At 39.5% G+C, this 19,941-nt stretch overlaps 1 protein-coding gene and 1 pseudogene across 17 annotated transcripts in view; one reads left to right on the forward strand and one right to left on the reverse strand.

Annotated features, from left to right (window-relative positions):
• The window catches only part of GTDC1 (glycosyltransferase like domain containing 1), a 443,212-nt gene that overhangs the window by 301,049 nt on the left and 122,222 nt on the right, over nt 1-19,941 (forward strand). The gene's annotated exons all lie outside the window — the stretch shown is intronic.
• LOC116597902 lies at nt 3,918-4,856 on the reverse strand (annotated as a pseudogene).

Consider the following 19,941-nt stretch of genomic DNA (forward strand, 5'->3'; position numbering starts at 1 on the left):
TGCAAAAAAAATGTTGAAGTGAAATCAATATACCATAAAATATATCCATTTTCAAGCAAACAGTTCATTGGCAGTTAGGCTGTTCACAAATGCGCTACCACCACTTCTGTCTGGTTCCAGGACATTTCTATCACCAAAGAAAAACTCCTTCCCTGTTAAGCAAGTTCTCCCCCTACCTCCCCCGCCCCAGCCCTGGTAACCACCAGTCTGTGTTCTGTCTCTATGGACTGATCTCTTCCTATAGAAGAAATCGAACCATATGTGACTTTTGTGCCCGTCTTCTTTCCTTTAGCATAATGTTGTCAGAATTCATCCATCTGTCATCGTGTATCAGGACGTCGTTCCTTTTTATGACCAAATAATATTTCCTAGTACGTCTGTGCTACCATTTATTTACTCACTTGTTCACTGATGGGCATTTGGGCTGTTTCGGCTTCGAGGCTATTTTTTGAACAATATATGCACCTGTAATTACCCCTAGAAAGCTTGTTGCAAAAGCCATTCAAATGGGCAACTTACAGTTCCAGAGGGAGCACCATAGAACCGAATCTGAGGTTAACCTGCCACTAAGGTGCTTTTTGATGCAGGACTCGCTGAAATGTGTTGTTATCCTACTTTGATAAACGATATACAGTGTGTGTGGGTTACATGTGCGATGCCAAAGAAAACTAGCTTTTAGATATAAAATGTAATTATTTATGATGTTTTTGTTTGTGTTCAGTACTGAACTTAAGAGAATTATACAATGCTTATTTGGATAACTTAGGTTAGAGACACAAAAAAATAAGTTCTCCCCAAAGCTCTAGTAACCAAAAGCGTTAAGTATACTCTTCTGTCAATTAATAAAGAGAAGCTATTGAAAACATTAAATTATCTGGCATGGCTACATATATAATAATTATGCAGCCAAGGCTTTTCCTTTTGAAACAATTTATACATTACATAAACCTAAGTTTCTCATCCAAGTATCATTTCAAGAGAGGCAAGTTTAAATAATGGAGGCAATGGGGAAACATAATATTACGATAATGTTCTTTGGTGCGGTTTGGAGGGTTTTAGGAAACATTTGGAACTATTTTTCTCATAAAGTCACTTAACTATTGAAGTGTTATGATAGCATTTCCCTCTGCGTTGTATACAATACAAAAGGAGTCCAGTTAAAGGAGACAGCAATTCTAAATATTCTGATTAGAGGGATTTCCACTAACCAGGAAATTACATGCTCTGGTGTCCTGGTAATAACTTAATACAAAGATGCAGCAAAATAAGGAATGGTCAGGTGTTTTAGGGGAGTCCCCTTTCTTCCACATGCCCATTTCTTTGCAGCTTCATTTAGCAAACCTACATTAAACTTTCTGGAATGGATGGGAAAAGACCTGAATCTTCAGAGTAGATATTCTCTAACTAAATTGATTTGATATTTTATTTTTTTGAGGAATATATCTATCTGGATTATAAGCTGATGCTTCTCTCAAAACTGTCGTGATGAAGAGAATGTTTAAACTTTTCTTACACCATTATTATTGGCCTCTTTGAAACTCGACAGATACGTGCCTCAAAGGTTCTAAACATCTGTCAAGTGTTAACTTAAATTAAGTTCCCTTGTGAATTGATAACCACTATGTTCTTTGCATTTGACATATAGATACTCACTGGTGATTGTTTCTTATTATAAAATAACTATAGCCTTTTTATAAATTTAAATTGTAACAGTGATTAAAATGTAATGCGTTCTCAAGGTATATAATCTGTTGAATAAGGAAATGAAAGCTGTTTCATGGGTGCTTTTAAGAAGTACAGAATATTTTTGTTATATTGGAGCTTAAAAACCATTTCTGTTGAGGGTTGCCGTGCTATCTGTTATTACGGATGACTAGAGGGTATGGCCAAGCTATACATCAGAATGAATAAATTTCCTTGTCAGTGACCGTTGGGAAAGTACTTGAGAGACCAACCTCAAGAAAAGGGAATTTGTTTCAGGCTGTCACTGAAGTGGTCATTTGCCACCCCCCTCCCCTTCAAACAAAAATGAAACAGAACAAAACAAAACAGAGGCTCAGGCACCAGGTAATTTAAAGGACAAAGAGGAACCGGAGACCAGCATTGCCTTTAATTGAACGCCCCTTCACAAGGAAGCCTGGTGCTTTTGGTAGGGTAGAATGAGGATCCTCAGCGACTTCAATTAAACTAAGAGGATATGTTTTCATTTCCAAGTAGAATTTTCTGAGGAAATAAACTGGAGATGGGATCCATAGCCCCAACCGGCATCTCCCATTGTGTTGCAACCTTAGCTGAAAAAGGATGGCCTTAGACAGGGACCACTAACTCCCAACAGCAACTGAAAACAGATGGTTAACTGTTTCAGTGCCAGGGGCCACACTACACAAGTGAGCAGGATAGAATCATCCCTGCAGTTTAGAGACTGGCACACGAGGCAGTCAAATCATAACACAATGGGAGGGGCCTGGGCAGTGGTGTGTGTGCAAGTGGGTGAAACACCCAACCTTGCCAGGGCGCGACCATCTGAATCCTGGAAGCCGGACTTGCATTGTTGTGTCCAGGCCTCTGTTCTAAATTAGCGAGAGATTAAAAACATAATCCTAGAATCTTTCATTGGCGGGTATCTTTGTGGTCCTTGTATCCTAGAGGACAGCTCCTGTTGCTCATAGGTTTTACCTTAGAAAGATCCAAAATGAGATTTCCTCGGTATATCCATTCACCCCAGTGCTACCCTCTGAACAGAGAACAAGCAGCAGAAAACAGGCAGACTCCACTCCCCGACAGTGTGAGAACCCCAGTTATATGAAGACCTGCTCTTCCCAGCTTTGTTCTGCATGTCCTTGGTTGCACTCAGACCCCACTTCCCACATCATCTTTTCCAGGGGATTATACCTATCTGTTCTCAGATTTGTAAAATGTTTCTCCAACCTAAACATAACCAAATTCTATTTACTCCCCATATTTTTCTTCTGTTGCTAAGGGTTTCATGATGCTAAGTGGATGCTTTCTTTCAAGTTCCTGATCATTTCCACATCCCCAACTCATCCTTCCATCTCTAATTGTCTGATTTAAGTCCAGAAAAGTAGTTTCCCTACTTGCTTCATCTGCCTTTTTAGAGCTTAAACTCTTAGCCAAGTGAGTCAAGAATTTATCCAATACTGTTTTTTTGCCAAGCAAGCCTTCCAGATGGTGTCCTCATGGTTGAAGGCCCCCACCGCTGCTTTATGTTACTTCTGTGCCTGTTTTGTAGTCTCTGTTACCAAACCATGCCCTCTACCTGGCCTGGTAGTCTGGGGTACACTTCCAAGAAGAAATAAGTATGTATATAGATATATATCACCACCATTTTTTCTCTTTTCTCCAAAGTGCTTTCACTCTTGGGTTTATAACCTACCAGACAGATATTATGATCTTTGTAATATACATGGCTCTCTACTTTGAGCAAATCTTTTTCTTTTGGATGATTTTTTTTTTCCTTTTGGCCAGGGTTTATTCTTAATAATAACCCTAATATTGAAAAGCTAGTATTTATTCAGTGGTTACTAGGTGCCACATTCTGTACTAGGTTATTAATATCTAAGACTTCATTTGATGCAAACTATACTAATAGTAAATCTTATAATGTAGATATCATCCTCTCCATTTTACCTGTGAGGACACCGAGGCTTGGGAAAGTAAAGTCACTTGCTTGCCCAAGGCTATACCATCATAAGTGATAAGCTCAGGATTTGAACCCAGAATCCTAATACTTTAACTCTTGAATTCTTTTTTTGAAGAGCAATGGTGTGACTATTTATTATGTCTCAGAGGCAAGGAGAGGAAAAACCTCAGCAGGCTGAAGGTGGGGGAAATTCTAGAGTCCTGTGTAAAAGATAAGAAGGTCTCTGCTGGGCCCATTACAGAATGAGTGGAGATTCTCAATAGATCATTCCTTTTGTTTCTCCCCGGGCTTCTTGAGCTTCTCAGAGCTCTTCAGAATGATGTCATGTAACACAGCATTGCGGATCTCCATGACCAACCACTGGATATCCTAGCACTCTTCCTTGTCCAGAGATTGTGCACCAGCTGCCACTAGTCACCCACATGGGGCTGCTTGGCTCACAACATCGTCCCACTGAGAGAAATACTTGGAGGTTTGAATGTGGAAGCCTTCCAGCCTGGTGTGAAGGTTGTCATCAGTTGGAACACCTTCTCTTGGGTTGCCACTCCAAAATTGTTTGCATCTTCGATCTGAGGTTTCTATAGCTGCAACCAGGTAGTGACCAGGTTGAGTTGCTCAATGAGATCCTTGATCTCGGGCTTTAGACACCAAAGGAGGACCACAGTCTTCTCACTGCAGTTCACTGGGCCACACAGGAGACCTTTGTCTTTTTCTTCCCCTTTCTTCTTTTCATCTTTGTTTTCTTTCTTCTGCTGTTCTACTGCTCCTCCTTCCCTTTCTCCTTGACTGGTTCAGGCACTGGGATGTCCAGCTGGGCCTTCAGATTGCTCAGGTTGGCTTCATTGAGAGCTGGCTCCTTTAAAAATGCATCTAACTCAGGGGCCAGTGGGGTGGCTGAGTTAGTTAAGTGTCTGGCTCTTGATTTTGGCTCAGGTAATGATCTCAGGGTCGTGAGAGTCCTGGAACCCCATGTCAGGCTCCACAAGAAGCTTGAGATTCTCTGTCCTTCCCCACCCCACCCCCCGCCATGTTCTCCCCACCACCACCAGCACCGGGGTGGGGGGGGGAAGGCATCCAACTCAGAAATCTTCTTGGGGAAGTAGCTCCCCAGCATGTTCTCTGTGTAAATGCATAGGTCTTCATGGAACACGTTCACTTTGGCTTGGACTTTAGGCTGGACCTTGAGTGTGGCCATGGCCAGATTGGGAGCCTAGCACCCTGTGAGAAACAGAATGGGCATGGAGACAGGGAAGCAAAAGCAGTGCTCACCACCTGCATGGCTTTCCTGGGTAGCAGGACATCAGCACTTACATTCCTAATCAGTACCTGCTTCCCTTCCCCTGTTCCCTTGTAGTACCTTAGAAGTGAATCTTACCTGTTAAGAGCATGTCTTCTTGCATAAAAATTCCAAGTTAAATTGATCTTGTTCAACCTTGTATGTTAGTATACAGACCTGTTAGTCTCAAAATTTTCATCCTCATTGATTTCGCTTTATTTTCCCTTGGCATTTTTACCACTTGCTCCTTTGTTTTATTCTGCATGGTTTCAGGTTTTATGAGTTGTGTCTGAGGATTTTTCTCCCTCTCTTCCTTCCAAAATTTAGCTTAGAGGTTTCTTAACAATACTGGCAAATTAGGGATATACTTTCCTAGCTTCATAAAGAACACTTTTCTAATGTCTTCTTTCCTTTGTTGGAGTTTATAGAACCAACTCTTAGCACTGTCCATGTAGCTACGTGTTTGCTCCATATGTCCTTCTTTTTTTGCTTGTACAGTTCTAACCTTCCCCTTAAAAAAGAGATAAACACCATCCGTCCATACCTCCCCTCCCCCGCCCCCGCAACAGTACCCTCCTCCCCAAGTTCTTAGTTTTCTTCCTAGATGGCAGGTACAGTAGTTCTCTGTTCTGGTGGCGCTTACGAATCACCTGGTATAAACAAATACCAGTGCCCAGGGGCTAGCCCAAATCAATTGAATCAGAGTTGTTGGGGACGGGCCCTAGACATCATTAGTATTTTTAAAACTCCCCAGGTGCTTTGAAACTTCTGATTTTCATCCTCATTAAGACTCACAGCATTATGAACTTTGTCTGGCAGTAACATTCATTCCCACTGGAATGAACAGAAGTGGGTACATTTTATGAATCTTGGCAGACTTCATCTCCTACGAAGATTCATGCTGTAGGAAGACAACATGCCTCTTACTTAGCTTGGCTACAGCTTTGTTCACAAGCATGAACAAGTTCCATGAGGATTCTCTTCTGCCTGCAATTAGTAATAGCACTGTGCCTACCTCCTAAGGTTTGAGAATACTCCTAGAGCTTTGTGGTGTATCTGCAATCACCCTCCATGGAGAGCCCAGCACCTTTGGTGTACTTCCAAGAGCACAGTTTTCTTCCCTGTCTCTCTTGGTGTATAGTCTTTTGCTGACTCTTCTCTTGTCGTTTATTTTTCTCTCCTTTCTTAACATCTTTTTCTTTCGGATTCCCTTCTAAGATCTTTTTATGGTTCTGTTATAATCTAGGTCGGAGAGATGTCCTAAAGTCTATTCATCTTCTCTAGCAGGAAACAAATGAACATTTAGAGTAGACTCAACCAAGGCAGGAACACAAACAAAAATACTGTTTGTAAGGTGTGATTCCAACCTTCTAGAGCTGACTTTTAGTTCTGAAGGGAAAATGAAGTTACATAAAAGCAGCAGAGCATATGTAGTCATCATCATTCTAGAGTCTCAGAGAAAGCATCTTGAGGAAGGTAGATCTTGAACTGAACCTTTCAAGATAAGAGTAGAGAGGGTACCTCAGTTTGACTGAAAAACATTAGTAAAGGTATGGTGGTGGAATTCAATACAGATTATATGAAGGAGAATTTGTCCCAAGGAGAATGTGGGATCTGGAGAAGAAAATTACATGGAGTGGGCCTGAATTAGGAGAGAAAGGTAGTTAGCAGGATGGTAAATTTGATGATTTCACCCTGCTTCCCTATTCACAACAATTGCTAGACTCTAAAATGTAGAGGTCAAACACCACATCTTCAGTGTGGTGATGTACATGCTTAGCATAGGTACTATGTGGTGAGGTACATGCTTAGCATAGTACCTAATAAAGAGCAGTTATATAAAATATATTTAGGAATGAAGAAAATCCTCAACCCTAGGAGAGTTTGGGAGAAGGGGGTGGGATTATGGACATTGGGGAGGGTATGTGCTTTGGTGAGTGCTGTGAAGTGTGTAAACCTGGTGATTCACAGACCTGTACCCCTGGGGATAGAGTATTATGCCTCCATCAGAAAGGATGAATACCCAACTTTTGTAGCAACATGGACGGGACTGGAAGAGATTATGCTGAGTGAAATAAGTCAAGCAGAGAGAGTCAATTATCATATGGTTTCACTTATTTGTGGAGCATAACAAATAGCATGGAGGACATGGGGACTTATAGTGGAGAAGGGAGTTGGGGGAAATTGGAAGGGGAGGTGAACCATGAGAGACTATGGACTCTGAAAAACAATCTGAGGGTTTTGAAGGGACGGGGGGTGGGAGGTTGGGGTACCAGGTGGTGGGTATTATAGAGGGCACGGATTGCATGGAGCACGGGGTGTGGTGCAAAAATAATGAATACTGTTATGCTGGAAAAAAAAAAAAAAAAAAAAAAAGAACAAGAAAAAAAAAAAAAGAAGAAGTTAGGTGAGCTTAAGAGACTCTAGTCTTTAGAAAAATGCCAGTATATGTCACACATGCACACAATTATCCATATAATTACAATGGGTTCAAGGATTCCCTGAAGACCATTCAGGATCTCCAGGTTAATAATTGGTGACTTGGAGAAGTGTGACACACAATTTATGTCTTGAATATTATTCAGACTCTCATGATTTAAGCTTACAGAGAACTGTTAGATAAAATTTTTCTAGTCATAGAAAAGTTTTTTTAAAAAAAGGCATTATGGGTAGATTTTATTGTGAAAGATGCTATTTTATTAGATAAATAGATATTATTTATTTATTTATAGATAATATATATTCTATATATATTAATATAAACCTACTTTAGACAGCTTTTTCAACCAACTTATTCCCATAATTCTAACTGGTTTTGAAAAACAAATTAATGCATTACTATTTTTTACAGAGAACATTCTTTAATAAAATCATAATGTTACCCCACAATAACATTGAGCTGCTTTTGTCGTTTACCTGTGTGACTATACACAGTTAAAGAACAATGAAAAGAATCACAGTAAATTGTGCCAAAAGAGATGAGGTTCCAACAACTGTCTTTTACTTTCTATGACACATGGCAAGAATACCCTTTACTTAAACATGCGTGCTAACACAATAGGCACTTACTATCTGACTACCCTTTGAAAACTATTCAGTTCTTGACTACAAGCAATTACTAGATACTTGACAGAGAAGAAGTTGAAGAGGGGAAAACATTCTTAAGAATGAAGATTTTGATATTGCTGTCTAGGTATGAGATTCTTTCCTGTTCATTACCTCACTCTCTCTGAGTTTGCTACCATGTTTATTATTGGCCCATCCTCAAATCTCTGCACCTCACATCCAACTTGAAACAGATTTCTCCAACAGCTTTTTTCTTATATATTCATGGTTTTCTATAAGTGCCTTATGCAGCCGCACTTCAAAAATAATAGAAGAGAAGATATGACAAGGGATGGCGGTTTGTTGTCGTCATCATAGTTTTCCATCCTCATTACCCCAGTATCTGGGAAGTTTTTAGACCAGTAATACCACTGATAGCCACCAGGGCAAGGTGAAGGATTCAGTGGTATCTGTTTAGAGCAGAAATAAATATAAGAGAATATCTGAATCCATCAACTAGTTCTGGAACTTTTCTAGGAGACTCTCTCCAATTATGGCACCCAAGCCATCAGCAACCAGCTTATCTAGTCTAAGCAAGTGTGTTTTCTTCTAAAGCAATTGGCCTTGGGATGAAATGGATTTACTGATGTGTAGTCTCTGATCTCCATCAGTTATACACATACCATTTTAACTAATTTTTAAAATAACTCTAAGAAGTAGTTCCCATTAATAAGTGAAAAACCAATGGCTCAACTAGGTTATCTTGTTGGCCTAACGCTACTTACCTGTTAGGTGATAACTCTGAAATTTGAGTCCAAGGCAATTTGCTTCTTTTTTTTTTTTCTTTTTTAAACACATGTATGTATTTTTTTATTAACATATAATGTATAATTAGCCCCAGGGGTACAGGTCTGTGAATCATGAGGCTTACACACTTCACAGCACTCACCATAGCACATACCCTCCCTAATGTCCATAACCCAACCACCCTCTCCCTACCCCTCTCCTCCCAGCAACCCTCAGTTTGTTTTGTGAGATTAAGAATCTTTTATGGTTTGTCTCCCTCCTGATCCCATCTTGTTTCATTTTTTCCTAAAGGTGCCTTGCCACACTCCCCCTTCTAATGTAGATTTTTTACTCACATACCCTACCTTCCTTCTCATTCCTATTTCTAGGACATATGTGACACTTCAGTGAGAGCAAAATTTAATTGGCATTGTTACCAACCTCTCTGGAGTTGTGAACAAAATACAGATAAAACAAGATGGAAGGTTTTGCACATAAGTGTCTTTGCCATTAACACTAGCAGCTTCTTTAATCCTAGCAGGCAGAAGTGATCAAGTGTATCTCTTTCAAAGAGTACATGCGTATTGTTTTCCAATAGAAGAATAACATATATTTGTTAGCAGATGACCTAAACTGATCCATTCTTTAATGAACCAGGGAAGTTGGATTCTTTTGCTAATCCGTGAATGAATGGTCTTGTCAACATGATCCCAGGAGACTGGGAGTGACCTTGTGTTCTCTGTGGATGTGGCTTTGGGTCAAGGAGTGTGAGGCCAATGGGAAGTGGCCTCATTTGACCTTTGAGAGCTTCATGTGATTATACCTTTAAAATCTCCCATGGCAAAAATGTTTTTTTACCCATTTACCATGTAGATTGGGAGTTTGTTATTTATTAAATCTTGTGAAAATAAAATCTGAATTTAAAAATAAGTGCATGCTTACTATAGCTGTTTAGGTTCACTTTCTCTAGCACTCACCTTCATTTCTGTAAGACTGAAACTTTATTAAGCAACTGCTTGTGCCAAGCACGACGCTGAACAGTTTCCTGTAAATTATATTTTACCCTCTCAGTGGTCCTCTGGCCTTTTTAAAAAGGATCATGCCAATAATCAGGAAGAGCAGTGTGGTTTTTGTTATAATGACAGTGATTTCTTCATATTCAGATAGGTTTTAAAATGTTACACTTATGACTTTTGTTATCTTTCCTTCCAAGAAAGGATAAATGCTATTTATGAGAAGCTCAGTTTAATAATATCAGATGAGCAGAATTCTATTTTTTTTTTTTTATGGTAGTCTGAACATGGAAGGCCCTTACTCTAAGACAGTTCAACACAAGAGCAGGTCCAAAGAGTGTTTTGTGCATCTTAAAATTTAAATTTACATTTAGCCAATCAGAACTCAAAGCTCATATCAGTGTTGATCATACAAAGGGAGATGTTTCTAATTAACTAACTTTAAAGCCCTATCTTAATCACTTAGAGCATTCTTGTGCACATCTGTGCTGCAGGAGTGACTGGATTACCTCCATGGTGTGTGTGTGTGTGTGTGTGTGTGTTGGGGTGTGCGTGTGTGTTTAAAGCAATGCTCTAACTCTATCCAAATGCGATTCAGCACTGCTTTAAAGTTTAGAAGCAAATGTGTACTTAGTAACATAGTTTTAAAAGCTGACCCCCCCGCCGCTAACACCTTATATGTTCTTCTCTTGTAAATTGGGCTTGTTTGTGGAGGGCAGCCGTTTCAAAAACTGTGACACGTACATCCCAGAACATCTTCCCTCTTACTTCGATCTAACCTAAATGAGCACCAGAGCCAGGGCCTCTCATGTGGTTTTGCTTCATCTGACAATGACATCAGTATCTTTCCATTTGCCTTATTTTCATACAACGATGCCCAGAATGAGCGGCAATGCCAGGAAAGGAAACTGAGTCCTAGGAGTAATTTTTGGTTAGAGTAAATGAAGTGATATGATAAACAAGTCAAATCTGATGTGACAACATGGTACAAAGCTGTGACACAAAACGTTTGATTCTCTTCCTGTGGATGTTTTCTAAGGCTTTTATTATGCCTTTCTCATGTCTTGTGTGTATATATACTGATCAGTGGAAACATAATTCGTGTGCAGATATTTATTTCAATCAATGAATGACCAGATGGTTCTTGCCTATGTTGGAAGAGAATCATTTTCCCTATTCAGTAACGGAGGGACATTCTTTGTAACAAACTAAATAGGGTGACCAGCTCTAGCCCAAGTGAGAAGCATGCAGCTGCCTTTCTCGACTTTGTACAGTTGGCAGAGGCTCCTACGTGCCTCTATTCTTATTTTTTTAATTGAAATAGTTTGTGTATTTTCCCCACTGAAGTACCACATGCTCATTGTAGAAAACTATGGCGGTACCGACAAAAACAAAGAGAAAGAACGCTTATAAATTGATTTTTACTACCCATAACTAGACACTTGGAGATTTAATGATGACAATGAAGATACAGAACTGATGTTTATTTGAGTTTACTCTTTGCTGAACACCATGCTAAGTGCTGAACATAAACTAATTTAATTCTCCCTGCAACCCACTGATGTAGGTAACAGTATTGACCCCCCCCCTTTAGAGCTGAGAACACTGGAGCTCAGAGATGTGAAACAAATGCCCTGAATCACACAGCGAACCCCATCGATTGCCAAGAGTTAACTGTGTTTGCACTTTAGCATGTTGCCCTTCAGTTGTATTTATGAAGTTTTCAATATGTTAGAACATTTCATTTTTACACAGACAAACCTGCTTTTTACTTTCGTGGCTTCTACCTTCAGAGTCAGGTTTTAAAAGGCCTTTCCCGGGCGCCTGGGTGGCTCAGTGGGTTGAGCCGCTGCCTTTGGCTCAGGTCATGATCTCAGGGTCCTGGGATCGAGTCTCGCATCGGGCTCTCTGCTCAGCGGGGAGCCTGCTTCCCTCTCTCTCTCTCTGCCTGCCTCTCCATCTGCTTGTGATTTCTCTCTGTCAAATAAATAAATAAATAAAATCTTAAATAAATAAATAAATAAATAAATAAATAAATAAATAAAAGGCCTTTCCCAGGCCTAGATTCTAACAGAAGAGGGAGAAAAAAAAAAAAAAAAGAAAAGAAAAGAAAACAAATGCCACCAGTACCAGAAGAAAATAATCACAAGCCGGAAAGCCAAGGTGTCTGCCAAAGCTATCACCAATAGGAAGAGAAAGGAGAGCTGAGATGTGTCTGAAGGCAGTGGCAAAGGGGGAAAACAATAGTCCCTTCTTATTTCCATCGAGTGCAGTCTGTTCAATAAACCAGTTACATGCACTTCCTTTCTTGCCTTCTGTCCTCCCCTTTAAGCTTCTGTAGCAGGCCGTGCTGTAAGAAGAAGAACTGGAAGAAAAGAGAGGAGGGCTTGTTACATAGCTGAAGCTGTTTGGGAGACTCTCTCTCATGGGTGTCAAGTGCCTTCTGTCAGCTATAGTCAAATGCTGGCTCTTTTGTGTGGTGCAGAGGTATGTTCTTCTGAGACATTCCTGGGAAGACCTTGCACACACACACAGGTATTCCCTAGCATGGGTGAAACCCTCTCTCGGGGACCTCTTATAACTTTCTTCTCTCAGATCCTGACACAAGAGTATGCTCCTTGCCCTGAAGTCAACCTTCTTGAACATGTCCTTTCGATATGGTGTATGCATAATTCCCCTTCACTAGGAACGTGGGGTGGGAGTGGGAGTGAATTAAGTATCCTTTCCCTTTCAAATGGAAAAAATGGGGCTTCTTCCCTCTGCCATCTGCTCTCTCTCCTTGCCCTGCCATTTGGACAACTTCAGTCAACCTCTTGCCTTCAGAATCCTGCAGTCAGGGCTATCGTCGGGATCTATCCCCCCCTATTTTAGGGGGGCATGCACTAGGTCCTCCCCAGAACAGTTCTGAGCTCTGTTCTAGGAGCAGGAGGAAGAAGCAAGATTTTGAGTGTCAGCAGCTTGGAAGTCATCCAGTTTGAGGAAAGAGATGCCAGCCTCCCCTTCTGGCGAACATCCCAGATCTCTACAAGAGCTTCTCAGGGAGCCCATCTACACCAGTGGATGCCCTCCTTAGTCTTAGGTTGTTAGTGATGAGTAAGAGTCATGCGGCCCATATTTCCACCTTTAGCAAGCCCTGCAGAGGTGTATCTTGCACTTCTTTTTGGCATTTGGCATTTGGAGGTCTTAATCCTCAGGGTGAGGATCTCAGCTGATGTGCCAAGAATAGGACAAGCCCCATGTCACACCATAGGATATAGAGTCATTTTGTGTTGTGAACATATCACATGATAAAAAGTTTTTAATTTTTTCCAAAATGGATCGTTAGTTATCACAGATACTTTCTCATTAGTTTATTACTTTCTTAATAATGACCAAAGCCATCAATAAATTGATACTCATTTCTTTTGGAGGTATAATTCCATTATGATAATATGATAAAAAATTATATCAGAGGAGTTCTCTGTATTTCAAAGCCATTTCCATGCCGCAGTGTGTAGTCCTTCAAAGCAGTATTTTGTTGATCTTGGTGACAACAAATTCAATATATCTAATAATACTGCATAGCAGGTCTTCGTTCTCTTTCCTGTTGATGTGACAGTCACTCTTTGATGAAACCTTATTTTGTATACTATTTGCATTGTAGAGCAGGAATGAAGAACTCAGTTTGTTTAAGCAGTAGCTGATCTGTTTATACTTTTTATGTTCTTCCATCAAGAAATAATTACCCTTCAACCAACCTTACCTCTTCCGACTTCACATATGCAAACCACCTAAATAAAACATACTCAAACACCCAAACCACACATCAGTATACAAAAACAGTCAGGACCCAGAAAAGCATAAAATCGTGTATGCATAACCCTTGCCACTTCCTTCTACCAAGGCAGTCATTCATTCAGCAAGCACGTATTGAACGTCTACTGTGCGCCGTAAACCTGTGAGCCAGTAGAGTTGATTTCGCTCATTTATTTGCTACAAGGAGTGAAGAATAAGATTTGTTTTAACTCCAGTCCTATAAAATCAAAATGTTATTTCTGGCCTAACGAAGATAATATCATAGTAAGACTTGAGTATCTACTGGTTTGTTGTCTGTAATTCTCTGCTGGAGTACATGAACTGCACATGGATTGGTTTTAAATGGCCTTCAGCAGATGGCTGCAGGGCCGTCTGGACTTTGCTGTCTCTACTCCTAAGCTTACATTCAGTTCTTGAATAATCTGGTGTTTGACACCGGAGAACTTGGTTCTGCTATGGAACATTTTTATTGAAATGGTACCTGTGTATAAATTAGGGCACAGAGTGACAGTTCAGGTGGTATGTGCTATATTTTAACATGGCCCATCCTAACAAGATGCAGGTCCTCAATACAGCTAAATTATGGAATAAGGACATTTTTTAAGATGACAAGAATATTTTTCTTTGTTTTATATGAGTACTCCATCAAATACTTTTACGAGGACATTTATTAACATTTATGGTTAAAAGTATACAATTTCCGCTTATATGTAATTTAGTATTAAAAGAGATGTTTGCATATCTTTTTGTTTATGACCCACAAAAATACAAACTGTGAAAATATATAATTCTTTACTGAAAACATTTACCCATATTCATGAACCCGCTATTCAAGAGAAGGCTATTTCAAGATACAAAGTAGCTTTCTTGCTTTTTAATAATGTTGAACCTCAAAATAATGTTAAGTATATCCTGAAGGATGACCATGGATGGTTGTGGTCTTTAAGCAACCAACATTACTATCTCTTTAAAAATCTTGGAAGAGGAAGGGGTGCCTGGGTGGCTCAGATGGACTCTTGATTTCAGCTCAGTTCATGATCTCGGGGTTGTGAGATCGAGCCCCATGTCAGACTCTTCGCTAGGCCTGGAGTCTGCTTCAGATTCTCTCCCTCTCTCTTTCTCTGCCCATCCCCTCCCCCTTTAAAAAAAAAAAAAAAAAAAAGCTTGGAGGAGAGAAATTCAACCATATGTTAAAATGTCTGGTTTTTCTTATAACAGCAGAGATTTCAGTTTGAGTGGGCACTCCATAAATATCTGCTGATTGCCTTACAGTAAATGTCTTAGAATTTAGAAAACTGGTTAATTTTTAGGGAAGGATAAAACTTAGGTACAAAGCTCTCTCTATTGCCTCACTTTGGTGAATCTGTAATTCTTTCTAGGCATAGTAATCAATACCCACCTCTCCTTAGAACCTTTTCTGCTGTTTCCTATCCAATATCTATTATAGTTTAGCAAATCAGAAACTGGCTCTAACAATTTACTGTGGGACAGTAAATATTAAATATTAAATATTAAAACTTCTGGATAGAAAAAAAAAATTGTACGGGGCGCCTGGGTGGGTCAGTGGGTTAAAGCCTCTGCCTTCGGCTCAGGTCATGGTCTCAGGGTCCTGGGATTGAGCCCGGCATTGGGCTCTCTGCTCAGCAGGGAGCCTACTTCCCCCAACCCCCACAACCTCTCTCTGCCTGCTTATGATCTCTGTCAAATAAATAAAATAAAATCTTTTTTTTAAAGTAGGTTTTTAAAACAATTAGTAACATAAAAATAAATTTGTAACATGAGAAATAAAAGATATTATGAAAATGAGTACATATTTTAAAAGGACTATGTAGAATTTTAATATATTCATTAAAATAAATTCAGTGGAGATGTTAAGTATTGGATGTGTATGAAGGGAGAATTAGTAACCTAGAAGCTAGATCTTAAAGAAATAAAAGGATAATAATCCAACACATATCTAATAGGACTTCCAGAAGGAAAAATTAGAGAAAATGTTAGACACAATAATTAAAGAGATTTGGGCAAGAAATTTCGAGAGATTTTTAAAATCATGAATTCTCAAGGTAATACCTATATTTAGTTTCAGAAGTCAGAGAGTAAAAAGTCTAAAATACAAAGCAAAATCCCTTTCCCCAGTCCTTCTCACCCCTAAGTTCTCCCACCCACAGAGGCTACCACTAACAAAATGTTTAGTTTTTTCTTGTCTTGTTATTTCTTAATTGTTAAAATAGATATTATCTACTTACTTCCTACCAGTAGAAATGATTTAGTTAGCTCTCTTACAATCTGAGTGTACAGGGGCACACACACATACACACACACTTTCCCTTACTCTATCCTTCCAATATGGTTATATCTCAACTTTTGGTTGATTAGATATTCTGTGTTTATAGCATTATTGCTATGTAAAAACGTGCTCCCTGCTGAGCATCTTTGTTTTCTGTGACTAGGTTTTCTTCCTTGAACAATTCTTCACTTTTTCCTGAAGCTAATTATTGCTTTGGCTTTATCTGCCTGGTGTCTGTCACTATCCCAAACTCCTTCCCAAGCTCTGCTGCTATTACTGAGTTACCTTCTTGATATGACCAGTCACATCAAGAAACCTATCATTTCCATCTTTTTCCTTGGGTACCTCCAACCTGGAGATCTCCATTCTCTAGTTCTTGTTCCTTCTAGTTGCCTTCTGGGCCCTTGAGTCAACTATTTCCTTGATCCCGTATCTCTGTGTTCTTTGTTTTCCATTCTCATTTTGGTGTGGTAGATCTACCACAAAGTATGTCCATGGGAGCTAAAATTTCTTAAGAACTTGTATGTCTGAAAATGACTTTATCCTGTTTCATATTTGATTGACATTTGACTGAGTTTTGAGCTCTCATTGAAAATTATTTTCCTCTTAAGTTTGAAGTAATGTTCTATTGTTTGCCACTATTTGAACTTTCTGTTGAGAAGTCTCATTCCTGTCTCTTTCTGATCACTTACATTTAACTCTCCCTGTTTGCTCTCCCAAAAGGCATTAGACTTTCTTTTTTCAACCCTGGTATTCTGAAATTCCGTAATTCTGTTTGGATTGGATTTTTGTTCCTTTCTTATGCTGGTCGTTCATTCCCTTCAGCACAAAAAATGTTCTTATATTGTTTCTTTGATTTTCTCCCCCATGATTTTCCTCATCTTCATTTTCTTCAACTTCTGTTTGGCAATATTCAAATTTAGATGGGCCTCATTTTGTTATTGCTTCTCTTACTTTATTTTCATTTTTGGTTTTCTGCTTCCTGTGAAATTCTCTCTACTTTATCTTCCAATTCTTCTAATGATTCTTTTTCAGCTACCGTACTTTAATTTGCAACCACTCTTTTTTGTTCTTGAATGTCCTTTGTTATTGAATTCAGTTTTTCTCACCATGAAGGCAAAAATCCTATTTTATCACTGTGGATATTAAAGGAATTTTTTTTTTTTAAGTTTTCTTCTACTCATCCTTCTGTCTCCATTCAAGTTCCTTTTCTGTACTTATTTCCTTTGTCTTATTTCATTTGAATAGTTTTCCTCAACTGTCTGATGGTCCCTGGCTCTTCATTCATATCTGAGTGTGTAAGACCCTGAAAGGTATTTAGTGTTTCAGACCCAGGGCTCATGGACTAGTGACCTTGTTCATACAAGGAGCAAACAGGGATTCACTCGTCCTTTTGTGGCCTCGCCATATGTCATTGGTGGCAGGACAGTCCAGTGAGTTTCCAGAGAAGGGCTCTTCTCATCGCCTGGATGGGAATCTGTTGCTGTCTGAGAGCCACATGGTTTGGGAAGGGCACTAGAGAGGCATCACCAATAAATGGGAATTCTTTCACCTAATTTCCCTCATCTTTGCCTGAATTCAGCCTTACCTGGTTTCTAGGGTTCAGCCCTTCTGGTGAGGAAGCCTCCTTTCTGCTGGTGGAGTGAGGAGTGGGAGGTTGGGGGGAGAGGGGAGACAGGAGGTAGATGCCTGGCTGCACTGAGCTCTGGGAAGCAATCAGAAGGCTTTGCGCTCACTTCCTATAGAATTGCTACTGGTTCTGTTTTCATTTCTGTTCTGCATCTGCACCTCCAGAGGTACCTGGTATGTCTGATACCTGAGCCTTTGGAGTTTGTCTGGAACACATGAGCTGCTGCTTCTTGGCTAACATCACATGCACAAACAAAATCATGTGCATGCTTAGACATGTTCTGCCTTCTCCTCTGTGCTCAAACACCACTCACTCCGTCTGCTTTCCATCTTCCGAAATTTAGTTGACATTTCTTTCCTATTGTCATCTTTCTCCGTTTTCCTCTTTGTCCTTGAAAGTCTATGCCTGTTTTTAAAAATATTCCCATACCATTATTTTAGCAGAGATTCAAAAGGCGAGAGGGACTTAAAAATTGGTATTTGCTCTGTGGTGCTATCCCCAGTCCATTGTTCATGCTGCAGCAAACTGTTTATTCAGCCCCAATCTGCCTGTAAACTTCTCAAATGGCCACAAACAGCTTCCCTTAGATTACCAAGGGCAGAAAAGCCTTTCCCTGGTTTTATCATGAGACTCATTTTTGTCCCTCCCCCTCCCCTACCTCCACTCCTTATTCACCCCCAATTGACACTCTGACCATATTTTTTGCTTTTTATTCCTGGACCGTTCCCCAACCACCACCCCCTAGGCCCTTTGCACATGGTATTACTCTTAGCATAGCCCACCTCTCACTACTACTACTACTAACCTCTGATCACCTCCATAGCCTCACCTGAAAGATGACCTTCTCCTAGACAGCCTTCCTTCGTGCTATTGTTGTTTCCAGGACTGGGTTCCCATCATCCTAATAGAGCACCTACCATGTCGTGTGGTCCATGACTGCAACTTGGCTATTTGTTCGGCATATACTAGGCACTCCAACTTTTGTTTAATGGTTACTGAATGGTTTTTTTTTTTTCTCTCTGAACCTTCTTCACTTAGTATTTTCACTGGGTATTTAAGGCCTTTCTTTGCTGTCAAGCCTTGGTTATATTCTAGTAATAGCACAGAAATTTACCCATCTGTTTGCAAACGTAGAAGTACTGGAAAGTATAGAAAACCTGAAGTGAGTGGGAGTGTTTGTACGCTCGCTTTGTACACTTGAAGGCTTCATTTCACATGTACTATTAACAAACCTGTATCTTCTAATATCAGTTTAGAATAAAATTAGTTTCTGTGGCTTAACAGTTAGACAGCAATAGAATCAGAACTTGAAGTGAATCAATACTTAGTGTCGTAGCATTTAATGTGGTGGCAGTAATAAAAAACAACCGGGTTGTGCTAGAAGTTGGATTTGCTGGTAATTTTGATTTATTCAGGTTGTGGATGGGCAAATGAAAAAGGAAAAAAAGCCGACTGGATTTTTTGATGCCCATCTGTTCATGCTTCAGAGACCTGGAAACTGATGTTTTAAATTTTCTGGTTTTACTTTCTTAGTTTATGCAGCTTTAACTTGGGAAAAAAATGGAAAATCTAGTTAGAAAAAATGAAAAGAATAAAAGAAAAGACAAGGAAAAGTGAGAGGTAGGAGAAAAGTACCATAGGAAACAAATAATAGAAAGGGAGGAATATATTCGTTTGATTTATAACGTTAGGCCTTTTTGTAATTAATGTGCCTCTAGGCATGAGTACAAGTCTTTGATTAGTACACAAATGAAACTAAGGTAACGTATTAAAATTGCCTGCCTTAAATGAATGGCTAAACTGTAATTGGTAATAGTTAATAAGAGGAAAAACATATCTTTAAAAAAGCCTGAGTCTGGTTCAGAAAGTATGTTTCACTATGAAATGGCAGCAGAGTCAAGTATCTCTTTAGTAATCACGACAACATAATGACGATACTTTTCACCATTATCAATAATAAAAAACAATAGTATTTACTGACCTCTTCCTGTGTGCCAAACAACATGGAAAACATCATTCTGCAAGGCAGCCTTAATATTATCCCCATTTTGCAGATGAAATGACCGATATTTAAGAAAAAAACACTTTCCTCCGGTCAGCTAATAAGTGGCAGAGCCCTGAATTTGAAACCAGACAGTGTGCCTAGAGCCCTACTGACCCAGTGTGCCCTTTTGCCCTTGAATAAGGACTGTAAGATACTCAGTACATTTGAATCAATGTTTGGATCCTTATTCTTCTACAGAAGTCTACCACTGACAGTATTCTCATTGATCAGATGAGAAAACCCAGGGTTAGAGAGATTAAGTGACTTTATACACAACCAAATCTTTAAGAATAATGTCTTTCCTAAAACTCCATTCTCTATTCTTTATTCTTAATTCTTAATAAACAAGTACCATTTTGTGTTCCACAATAAAATTCACAGATGTTTCCTCCTCTTTGTTCTCC

This window comes from Mustela erminea, chromosome 8 (assembly GCF_009829155.1).
Source record: "Mustela erminea isolate mMusErm1 chromosome 8, mMusErm1.Pri, whole genome shotgun sequence".
Classification (NCBI taxonomy): domain Eukaryota; kingdom Metazoa; phylum Chordata; class Mammalia; order Carnivora; family Mustelidae; genus Mustela; species Mustela erminea.